Raw genomic sequence first — 13,673 nt, 5'->3', positions numbered from 1 at the left:
CATATATATTATATTGTTGTGCATTGCTCCTAACTACTATATACTAAGTGCTATATCTCCGAAACTTCTGAACATATTTTAACGAAATAAAGCTCAAATTGAAGAACATTGCCCCATTTATGACGTGAGTGAAAGCAGAGTCCCTTACCATAGACGGAAAGTTTCCTTTTATATATAATATATGATACTGTTTAACTCTTTTTACAGAATATAACAGATTTTATCCCATAATAAGTCTCATTCCCTCATAACAATATGGCTGACCAATGACAACCGAGGAGTAAGGACATGTGCTATTCAGAACTACATACAGCGCACACGCTAATTGGTGCATTTTCTTTATTTTTTGATGAACAAACAATAATTTTATATTATTAATGGTTGGAATTCTGCATCACCCTGTATATTTTTTTACACACAACTACCAAATATACTATCTAAGTGTTGCACACATGATAAAGGGGAAATAAAATCTATACATTACAACAAGAAATTTTAAAAAATGAAGTTAGTACCTGTTGTTATACATGAAGCAATTTAACCCTTGCAGGATTGATGAGACCACGTGACACTCATCCTAAGTAGAAAACGTATGTCTTCAAACACTATTTTCTTCAATTTTCTTCAAAACTGTACTACTTGGTGAAAATATGTTGTTAGGCAACATCTCAACAATATAACATATATCATTTTTTCATATATATTATATTGTTGTGCATTGCTCCTAACTACTATATACTAAGGGCTATATCTCCGAAACTTCTGAACATATTTTAACGACATAAAGCTCAAATTGAAGAGCATTGCCCCCATTATGATGCGAGTGCAAGCAGAGTCCCTTACCGTAGAAGAAAAATTACCTTGTATATATAACATTTGGTACTGTTTAACTCTTTTTACAGAATATAACAGATTTTATCCCATAATAAGTCTCATTCCCTCATAACAATAAGGCTGACCAATGACAACCGAGGAGTAAGAACATGTGCAATTCAGAACTACATAAAGCGCACACGCTAATTGGTGCATTTTCTTTATTTTTTGATGAACAAACAATAATTTCATATTATTAAGGGTTGGAATTCTGCATCACCCTGTATATTTTTTTACACACAACTACCAAATATACTATCTAAGTGTTGCACACATGATAAAGGGGAAAGAAAATCTATACATTACAACAAGAAATTTTAAAAAATGAACTTAGTACCTGTTGTTATACATGAAGCCATTTAACCCTTGCAGGATTGATGAGACCACGTGACACTCATCCTAAGTAGAAAACGTATGTCTTCAAACACTATTTTCCTCAATTTTCTTCAAAACTGTATTGTTTGGTATAAATATGTTGTTAGGCAACATCTCAACAATATAACATATGTCATTTTTCATACATATTATATTGTTGTGTATTGCTTCTAACTACTATATACTAAGGGCTATATCTCCGAAACTTCTGAACATATTTTAACGAAATAAAGCTCACATTGAAGAACATTGCCCCCTTTATGATGCGAGTGCAAGCAGAGTCCCCTACCGTAGAAGAAAAGTTACCTTGTATATATAACATTTGGTACTGTTTAACTCTTTTTACAGAATATAACAGATTTTATCCCATAATAAGTCTCATTCCCTCATAACAATATGGCTGACCAATGACAACCGAGGAGTAAGTACATGTGCTATTCAGAACTACATACAGCGCACACGCTAATTGGTGCATTTTCTTTATTTTTTGATGAACAAACAATAATTTCATATTATTAAGGGTTGGAATTCTGCATCACCCTGTATATTTTTTTACACACAACTACCAAATATACTATCTAAGTATTGCACACATGATAAAGGGGAAAGAAAATCTATACATTACAACAAGAAATTTTAAAAAATGAAGTTAGTACCTGTTGTTATACATGAAGCAATTTAACCCTTGCAGGATTGATGAGACCACGTGACACTCATCCTAAGTAGAAAACGTATGTCTTCAAACACTATTTTCTTCAATTTTCTTCAAAACTGTACTACTTGGTATAAATATGTTGTTAGGCAACATCTCAACAATATAACATATATCATTTTTTCATATATATTATATTGTTGTGCATTGCTCCTAACTACTATATACTAAGGGCTATATCTCCGAAACTTCTCAACATATTTTAACGACATAAAGCTCAAATATAAGAGCATTGCCCCCTTTATGATGCGAGTGCAAGCAGAGTCCCTTACCGTAGAAGAAAAGTTACCTTGTATATATAACATTTGGTACTGTTTAACTCTTTTTACAGAATATAACAGATTTTATCCCATAATAAGTCTCATTCCCTCATAACAATATGGCTGACCAATGACAACCGAGGAGTAAGAACATGTGCTATTCTGAACTACATACAGCGCACACGCTAATTGGTGCATTTTCTTTATTTTTTGATGAACAAACAATAATTTCATATTATTAAGGGTTGGAATTCTGCATCACCCTGTATATTTTTTTACACACAACTACCAAATATACTATCTAAGTGTTGCACACATGATAAAGGGGAAAGAAAATCTATACATTACAACAAGAAATTTTAAAAAATGAACTTAGTACCTGTTGTTATACATGAAGCCATTTAACCCTTTCAGGATTGATGAGACCACGTGACACTCATCCTAAGTAGAAAACGTATGTCTTCAAACACTATTTTCTTCAAAACTGTACTACTTGGTATAACAATGTTGTTAGGCAACATCTCAACAATATAACATATATCATTTTTTCATATATATTATATTGTTGTGCATTGCTCCTAACTACTATATACTAAGTGCTATATCTCCGAAACTTCTGAACATATTTTAACGAAATAAAGCTCAAATTGAAGAACATTCCCCCCTTTATGACGTGAGTGAAAGCAGAGTCCCCTACCATAGACGGAAAGTTTCCTATTATATATAATATATGATACTGTTTAACTCTTTTTACAGAAAATAACAGATTTTATCCCATAATAAGTCTCATTCCCTCATAACAATATGGCTGACCAATGACAACCGAGGAGTAAGAACATGTGCTATTCAGAACTACATACAGCGCACACGCTAATTGGTGCATTTTCTTTATTTTTTGAAGAACAAACAATAATTTCATATTATTAAGGGTTGGAATTCTGCATCACCCTGTATATTTTTTTACACACAACTACCAAATATACTATCTAAGTGTTGCACACATGATAAAGGGGAAAGAAAATCTATACATTACAACAAGAAATTTTAAAAAATGAAGTTAGTACCTGTTGTTATACATGAAGCAATTTAACCCTTGCAGGATTGATGAGACCACGTGACACTCATCCTAAGTAGAAAACGTATGTCTTCAAACACTATTTTCTTCAATTTTCTTCAAAACTGTACTACTTGGTATAAATATGTTGTTAGGCAACATCTCAACAATATAACATATATCATTTTTTCATATATATTATATTGTTGTGCATTGCTCCTAACTACTATATACTAAGGGCTATATCTCCGAAACTTCTGAACATATTTTAACGACATAAAGCTCAAATATAAGAGAATTGCCCCCTTTATGATGCGAGTGCAAGCAGAGTCCCTTACCGTAGAAGAAAAGTTACCTTGTATATATAACATTTGGTACTGTTTAACTCTTTTTACAGAATATAACAGATTTTATCCCATAATAAGTCTCATTCCCTCATAACAATAAGGCTGACCAATGACAACCGAGAAGTAAGAACATGTGCAATTCAGAACTACATAAAGCGCACACGCTAATTGGTGAATTTTCTTTATTTTTTGATGAACAAACAATAATTTCATATTATTAAGGGTTGGAATTCTGCATCACCCTGTATATTTTTTTACACACAACTACCAAATATACTATCTAAGTGTTGCACACATGATAAAGGGGAAAGAAAATCTATACATTACAACAAGAAATTTTAAAAAATGAACTTAGTACCTGTTGTTATACATGAAGCAATTTAACCCTTGCAGGATTGATGAGACCACGTGACACTCATCCTAAGTAGAAAACGTATGTCTTCAAACACTATTTTCTTCAATTTTCTTCAAAACTGTACTACTTGGTATAAATATGTTGTTAGGCAACATCTCAACAATATAACATATATCATTTTTTCATATATATTATATTGTTGTGCATTGCTCCTAACTACTATATACTAAGGGCTATATCTCCGAAACTTCTCAACATATTTTAACGACATAAAGCTCAAATATAAGAGCATTGCCCCCTTTATGATGCGAGTGCAAGCAGAGTCCCTTACCGTAGAAGAAAAGTTACCTTGTATATATAACATTTGGTACTGTTTAACTCTTTTTACAGAATATAACAGATTTTATCCCATAATAAGTCTCATTCCCTCATAACAATATGGCTGACCAATGACAACCGAGGAGTAAGAACATGTGCTATTCTGAACTACATACAGCGCACTCGCTAATTGGTGCATTTTCTTTATTTTTTGATGAACAAACAATAATTTCATATTATTAAGGGTTGGAATTCTGCATCACCCTGTATATTTTTTTACACACAACTACCAAATATACTATCTAAGTATTGCACACATGATAAAGGGGAAAGAAAATCTATACATTACAACAAGAAATTTTAAAAAATGAAGTTAGTACCTGTTGTTATACATGAAGCAATTTAACCCTTGCAGGATTGATGAGACCACGTGACACTCATCCTAAGTAGAAAACGTATGTCTTCAAACACTATTTTCTTCAATTTTCTTCAAAACTGTACTACTTGGTATAACAATGTTGTTAGGCAACATCTCAACAATATAACATATATCATTTTTTCATATATATTATATTGTTGTGCATTGCTCCTAACTACTATATACTAAGTGCTATATCTCCGAAACTTCTGAACATATTTTAACGAAATAAAGCTCAAATTGAAGAACATTCCCCCCTTTATGACGTGAGTGAAAGCAGAGTCCCCTACCATAGACGGAAAGTTTCCTTTTATATATAATATATGATACTGTTTAACTCTTTTTACAGAAAATAACAGATTTTATCCCATAATAAGTCTCATTCCCTCATAACAATATGGCTGACCAATGACAACCGAGGAGTAAGAACATGTGCTATTCAGAACTACATACAGCGCACACGCTAATTGGTGCATTTTCTTTATTTTTTGATGAACAAACAATAATTTCATATTATTAAGGGTTGGAATTCTGCATCACCCTGTATATTTTTTTACACACAACTACCAAATATACTATCTAAGTGTTGCACACATGATAAAGGGGAAAGAAAATCTATACATTACAACAAGAAATTTTAAAAAATGAAGTTAGTACCTGTTGTTATACATGAAGCAATTTAACCCTTGCAGGATTGATGAGACCACGTGACACTCATCCTAAGTAGAAAACGTATGTCTTCAAACACTATTTTCTTCAATTTTCTTCAAAACTGTACTACTTGGTATAAATATGTTGTTAGGCAACATCTCAACAATATAACATATATCATTTTTTCATATATATTATATTGTTGTGCATTGCTCCTAACTACTATATACTAAGGGCTATATCTCCGAAACTTCTGAACATATTTTAACGACATAAAGCTCAAATATAAGAGAATTGCCCCCTTTATGATGCGAGTGCAAGCAGAGTCCCTTACCGTAGAAGAAAAGTTACCTTGTATATATAACATTTGGTACTGTTTAACTCTTTTTACAGAATATAACAGATTTTATCCCATAATAAGTCTCATTCCCTCATAACAATAAGGCTGACCAATGACAACCGAGAAGTAAGAACATGTGCAATTCAGAACTACATAAAGCGCACACGCTAATTGGTGAATTTTCTTTATTTTTTGATGAACAAACAATAATTTCATATTATTAAGGGTTGGAATTCTGCATCACCCTGTATATTTTTTTACACACAACTACCAAATATACTATCTAAGTGTTGCACACATGATAAAGGGGAAAGAAAATCTATACATTACAACAAGAAATTTTAAAAAATGAACTTAGTACCTGTTGTTATACATGAAGCAATTTAACCCTTGCAGGATTGATGAGACCACGTGACACTCATCCTAAGTAGAAAACGTATGTCTTCAAACACTATTTTCTTCAATTTTCTTCAAAACTGTACTACTTGGTATAAATATGTTGTTAGGCAACATCTCAACAATATAACATATATCATTTTTTCATATATATTATATTGTTGTGCATTGCTCCTAACTACTATATACTAAGGGCTATATCTCCGAAACTTCTCAACATATTTTAACGACATAAAGCTCAAATATAAGAGCATTGCCCCCTTTATGATGCGAGTGCAAGCAGAGTCCCTTACCGTAGAAGAAAAGTTACCTTGTATATATAACATTTGGTACTGTTTAACTCTTTTTACAGAATATAACAGATTTTATCCCATAATAAGTCTCATTCCCTCATAACAATATGGCTGACCAATGACAACCGAGGAGTAAGAACATGTGCTATTCTGAACTACATACAGCGCACTCGCTAATTGGTGCATTTTCTTTATTTTTTGATGAACAAACAATAATTTCATATTATTAAGGGTTGGAATTCTGCATCACCCTGTATATTTTTTTACACACAACTACCAAATATACTATCTAAGTGTTGCACACATGATAAAGGGGAAAGAAAATCTATACATTACAACAAGAAATTTTAAAAAATGAACTTAGTACCTGTTGTTATACATGAAGCCATTTAACCCTTGCAGGATTGATGAGACCACGTGACACTCATCCTAAGTAGAAAACGTATGTCTTCAAACACTATTTTCTTCAAAACTGTACTACTTGGTATAACAATGTTGTTAGGCAACATCTCAACAATATAACATATATCATTTTTTCATATATATTATATTGTTGTGCATTGCTCCTAACTACTATATACTAAGGGCTATATCTCCGAAACTTCTGAACATATTTTAACGAAATAAAGCTCAAATTGAAGAACATTCCCCCCTTTATGACGTGAGTGAAAGCAGAGTCCCCTACCATAGACGGAAAGTTTCCTTTTATATATAATATATGATACTGTTTAACTCTTTTTACAGAAAATAACAGATTTTATCCCATAATAAGTCTCATTCCCTCATAACAATATGGCTGACCAATGACAACCGAGGAGTAAGAACATGTGCTATTCAGAACTACATACAGCGCACACGCTAATTGGTGCATTTTCTTTATTTTTTGATGAACAAACAATAATTTCATATTATTAAGGGTTGGAATTCTGCATCACCCTGTATATTTTTTTACACACAACTACCAAATATACTATCTAAGTGTTGCACACATGATAAAGGGGAAAGAAAATCTATACATTACAACAAGAAATTTTAAAAAATGAAGTTAGTACCTGTTGTTATACATGAAGCAATTTAACCCTTGCAGGATTGATGAGACCACGTGACACTCATCCTAAGTAGAAAACGTATGTCTTCAAACACTATTTTCTTCAATTTTCTTCAAAACTGTACTACTTGGTATAACAATGTTGTTAGGCAACATCTCAACAATATAACATATATCATTTTTTCATATATATTATATTGTTGTGCATTGCTCCTAACTACTATATACTAAGGGCTATATCTCCGAAACTTCTGAACATATTTTAACGAAATAAAGCTCAAATTGAAGAACATTGCCCCATTTATGACGTGAGTGAAAGCAGAGTCCCCTACCATAGACGGAAAGTTTCCTTTTATATATAATATATGATACTGTTTAACTCTTTTTACAGAATATAACAGATTTTATCCCATAATAAGTCTCATTCCCTCATAACAATATGGCTGACCAACGACAACCGAGGAGTAAGGACATGTGCTATTCAGAACTACATACAGCGCACACGCTAATTGGTGCATTTTCTTTATTTTTTGATGAACAAACAATAATTTTATATTATTAATGGTTGGAATTCTGCATCACCCTGTATATTTTTTTACACACAACTACCAAATATACTATCTAAGTGTTGCACACATGATAAAGGGGAAATAAAATCTATACATTACAACAAGAAATTTTAAAAAATGAAGTTAGTACCTGTTGTTATACATGAAGCAATTTAACCCTTGCAGGATTGATGAGACCACGTGACACTCATCCTAAGTAGAAAACGTATGTCTTCAAACACTATTTTCTTCAATTTTCTTCAAAACTGTACTACTTGGTATAAATATGTTGTTAGGCAACATCTCAACAATATAACATATATCATTTTTTCATATATATTATATTGTTGTGCATTGCTCCTAACTACTATATACTAAGGGCTATATCTCCGAAACTTCTGAACATATTTTAACGACATAAAGCTCAAATTGAAGAGCATTGCCCCCATTATGATGCGAGTGCAAGCAGAGTCCCTTACCGTAGAAGAAAAATTACCTTTTTATATAACATTTGGTACTGTTTAACTCTTTTTACAGAATATAACAGATTTTATCCCATAATAAGTCTCATTCCCTCATAACAATAAGGCTGACCAATGACAACCGAGGAGTAAGAACATGTGCAATTCAGAACTATATAAAGCGCACACGCTAATTGGTGCATTTTCTTTATTTTTTGATGAACAAACAATAATTTCATATTATTAAGGGTTGGAATTCTGCATCACCCTGTATATTTTTTTACACACAACTACCAAATATACTATCTAAGTGTTGCACACATGATAAAGGGGAAAGAAAATCTATACATTACAACAAGAAATTTTAAAAAATGAACTTAGTACCTGTTGTTATACATGAAGCCATTTAACCCTTGCAGGATTGATGAGACCACGTGACACTCATCCTAAGTAGAAAATGTATGTCTTCAAACACTATTTTCCTCAATTTTCTTCAAAACTGTATTGTTTGGTATAAATATGTTGTTAGGCAACATCTCAACAATATAACATATGTCATTTTTCATACATATTATATTGTTGTGTATTGCTTCTAACTACTATATACTAAGGGCTATATCTCCGAAACTTCTGAACATATTTTAACGAAATAAAGCTCACATTGAAGAACATTGCCCCATTTATGATGCGAGTGCAAGCAGAGTCCCCTACCGTAGAAGAAAAGTTACCTTGTATATATAACATTTGGTACTGTTTAACTCTTTTTACAGAATATAACAGATTTTATCCCATAATAAGTCTCATTCCCTCATAACAATAAGGCTGACCAATGACAACCGAGAAGTAAGAACATGTGCAATTCAGAACTACATACAGCGCACACGCTAATTGGTGAATTTTCTTTATTTTTTGATGAACAAACAATAATTTCATATTATTAAGGGTTGGAATTCTGCATCACCCTGTATATTTTTTTACACACAACTACCAAATATACTATCTAAGTGTTGCACACATGATAAAGGGGAAAGAAAATCTATACATTACAACAAGAAATTTTAAAAAATGAACTTAGTACCTGTTGTTATACATGAAGCCATTTAACCCTTGCAGGATTGATGAGACCACGTGACACTCATCCTAAGTAGAAAACGTATGTCTTCAAACACTATTTTCTTCAAAACTGTACTACTTGGTATAACAATGTTGTTAGGCAACATCTCAACAATATAACATATATCATTTTTTCATATATATTATATTGTTGTGCATTGCTCCTAACTACTATATACTAAGGGCTATATCTCCGAAACTTCTGAACATATTTTAACGAAATAAAGCTCAAATTGAAGAACATTGCCCCATTTATGACGTGAGTGAGAGCAGAGTCCCCTACCATAGACGGAAAGTTTCCTTTTATATATAATATATGATACTGTTTAACTCTTTTTACAGAATATAACAGATTTTATCCCATAATAAGTCTCATTCCCTCATAACAATATGGCTGACCAATGACAACCGAGGAGTAAGAACATGTGCTATTCAGAACTACATACAGCGCACACGCTAATTGGTGCATTTTCTTTATTTTTTGATGAACAAACAATAATTTTATATTATTAATGGTTGGAATTCTGCATCACCCTGTATATTTTTTTACACACAACTACCAAATATACTATCTAAGTGTTGCACACATGATAAAGGGGAAATAAAATCTATACATTACAACAAGAAATTTTAAAAAATGAAGTTAGTACCTGTTGTTATACATGAAGCAATTTAACCCTTGCAGGATTGATGAGACCACGTGACACTCATCCTAAGTAGAAAACGTATGTCTTCAAACACTATTTTCTTCAATTTTCTTCAAAACTGTACTACTTGGTATAAATATGTTGTTAGGCAACATCTCAACAATATAACATATATCATTTTTTCATATATATTATATTGTTGTGCATTGCTCCTAACTACTATATACTAAGGGCTATATCTCCGAAACTTCTGAACATATTTTAACGACATAAAGCTCAAATTGAAGAGCATTGCCCCCATTATGATGCGAGTGCAAGCAGAGTCCCTTAAGGTAGAAGAAAATATACCTTGTATATATAACATTTGGTACTGTTTAACTCTTTTTACAGAATATAACAGATTTTATCCCATAATAAGTCTCATTCCCTCATAACAATAAGGCTGACCAATGACAACCGAGGAGTAAGAACATGTGCAATTCAGAACTACATAAAGCGCACACGCTAATTGGTGCATTTTCTTTATTTTTTGATGAACAAACAATAATTTCATATTATTAAGGGTTGGAATTCTGCATCACCCTGTATATTTTTTTACACACAACTACCAAATATACTATCTAAGTGTTGCACACATGATAAAGGGGAAAGAAAATCTATACATTACAACAAGAAATTTTAAAAAATGAACTTAGTACCTGTTGTTATACATGAAGCCATTTAACCCTTGCAGGATTGATGAGACCACGTGACACTCATCCTAAGTAGAAAATGTATGTCTTCAAACACTATTTTCCTCAATTTTCTTCAAAACTGTATTGTTTGGTATAAATATGTTGTTAGGCAACATCTCAACAATATAACATATGTCATTTTTCATACATATTATATTGTTGTGTATTGCTTCTAACTACTATATACTAAGGGCTATATCTCCGAAACTTCTGAACATATTTTAACGAAATAAAGCTCACATTGAAGAACATTGCCCCCTTTATGATGCGAGTGCAAGCAGAGTCCCCTACCGTAGAAGAAAAGTTACCTTGTATATATAACATTTGGTACTGTTTAACTCTTTTTACAGAATATAACAGATTTTATCCCATAATAAGTCTCAATCCCTCATAACAATATGGCTGACCAATGACAACCGAGGAGTAAGTACATGTGCTATTCAGAACTACATACAGCGCACACGCTAATTTGTGCATTTTCTTTATTTTTTGGTGAACAAACAATAATTTCATATTATTAAGGGTTGGAATTCTGCATCACCCTGTATATTTTTTTACACACAACTACCAAATATACTATCTAAGTATTGCACACATGATAAAGGGGAAAGAAAATCTATACATTACAACAAGAAATTTTAAAAAATGAAGTTAGTACCTGTTGTTATACATGAAGCAATTTAACCCTTGCAGGATTGATGAGACCACGTGACACTCATCCTAAGTAGAAAACGTATGTCTTCAAACACTATTTTCTTCAATTTTCTTCAAAACTGTACTACTTGGTATAAATATGTTGTTAGGCAACATCTCAACAATATAACATATATCATTTTTTCATATATATTATATTGTTGTGCATTGCTCCTAACTACTATATACTAAGGGCTATATCTCCGAAACTTCTCAACATATTTTAACGACATAAAGCTCAAATATAAGAGCATTGCCCCCTTTATGATGCGAGTGCAAGCAGAGTCCCTTACCGTAGAAGAAAAGTTACCTTGTATATATAACATTTGGTACTGTTTAACTCTTTTTACAGAATATAACAGATTTTATCCCATAATAAGTCTCATTCCCTCATAACAATAAGGCTGACCAATGACAACCGAAGAGTAAGAACATGTGCAATTCTGAACTACATACAGCGCACACGTTAATTGGTGAATTTTCTTTATTTTTTGATGAACAAACAATAATTTCATATTATTAAGGGTTGGAATTCTGCATCACCCTGTATATTTTTTTACACACAACTACCAAATATACTATCTAAGTGTTGCACACATGATAAAGGGGAAAGGAAATCTATACATTACAACAAGAAATTTTAAAAAATGAAGTTAGTACCTGTTGTTATACATGAAGCCATTTAACCCTTGCAGGATTGATGAGACCACGTGACACTCATCCTAAGTAGAAAATGTATGTCTTCAAACACTATTTTCTTCAATTTTCTTCAAAACTGTACTACTTGGTATAAATATGTTGTTAGGCAACATCTCAACAATATAACATATATCATTTTTTCATATATATTATATTGTTGTGCATTGCTCCTAACTACTATATACTAAGGGCTATATCTCCGAAACTTCTGAACATATTTTAACGACATAAAGCTCAAATATAAGAGCATTGCCCCCTTTATGATGCGAGTGTAAGCAGAGTCCCTGACCGTAGAAGAAAAGTTACCTTGTATATATAACATTTGGTACTGTTTAACTCTTTTTACAGAATATAACAGATTTTATCCCATAATAAGTCTCATTCCCTCATAACAATAAGGCTGACCAATGACAACCGAGGAGTAAGAACATGTGCAATTCAGAACTACATAAAGCGCACACGCTAATTGGTGAATTTTCTTTATTTTTTGATGAACAAACAATAATTTCATATTATTAAGGGTTGGAATTCTGCATCACCCTGTATATTTTTTAACACACAACTACCAAATACACTATCTAAGTGTTGCACACATGATAAAGGGGAAAGAAAATCTATACATTACAACAAGAAATTTTAAAAAATGAACTTAGTACCTGTTGTTATACATGAAGCCATTTAACCCTTGCAGGATTGATGAGACCACGTGACACTCATCCTAAGTAGAAAACGTATGTCTTCAAACACTATTTTCTTCAAAACTGTACTACTTGGTATAACAATGTTGTTAGGCAACATCTCAACAATATAACATATATCATTTTTTCATATATATTAAATTGTTGTGCATTGCTCCTAACTACTATATACTAAGGGCTATATCTCCGAAACTTCTGAACATATTTTAACGAAATAAAGCTCAAATTGAAGAACATTGCCCCATTTATGACGTGAGTGAGAGCAGAGTCCCCTACCATAGACGGAAAGTTTCCTTTTATATATAATATATGATACTGTTTAACTCTTTTTACAGAATATAACAGATTTTATCCCATAATAAGTCTCATTCCCTCATAACGATATGGCTGACCAATGACAACCGAGGAGTAAGGACATGTGCTATTCAGAACTACATACAGCGCACACGCTAATTGGTGCATTTTCTTTATTTTTTGATGAACAAACAATAATTTTATATTATTAAGGGTTGGAATTCTGCATCACCCTGTATATTTTTTTACACACAACTACCAAATATACTATCTAAGTGTTGCACACATGATAAAGGGGAAATAAAATCTATACATTACAACAAGAAATTTTAAAAAATGAAGTTAG

This window comes from Thermobia domestica, chromosome 2, assembly GCF_964235325.1.
Source record: "Thermobia domestica chromosome 2, izTheDome1.hap1.1, whole genome shotgun sequence".
NCBI lineage: Eukaryota > Metazoa > Arthropoda > Insecta > Zygentoma > Lepismatidae > Thermobia > Thermobia domestica.
The sequence above is the reverse complement of the archived record's forward strand: the minus strand, read 5'-3'. Positions refer to the sequence as shown.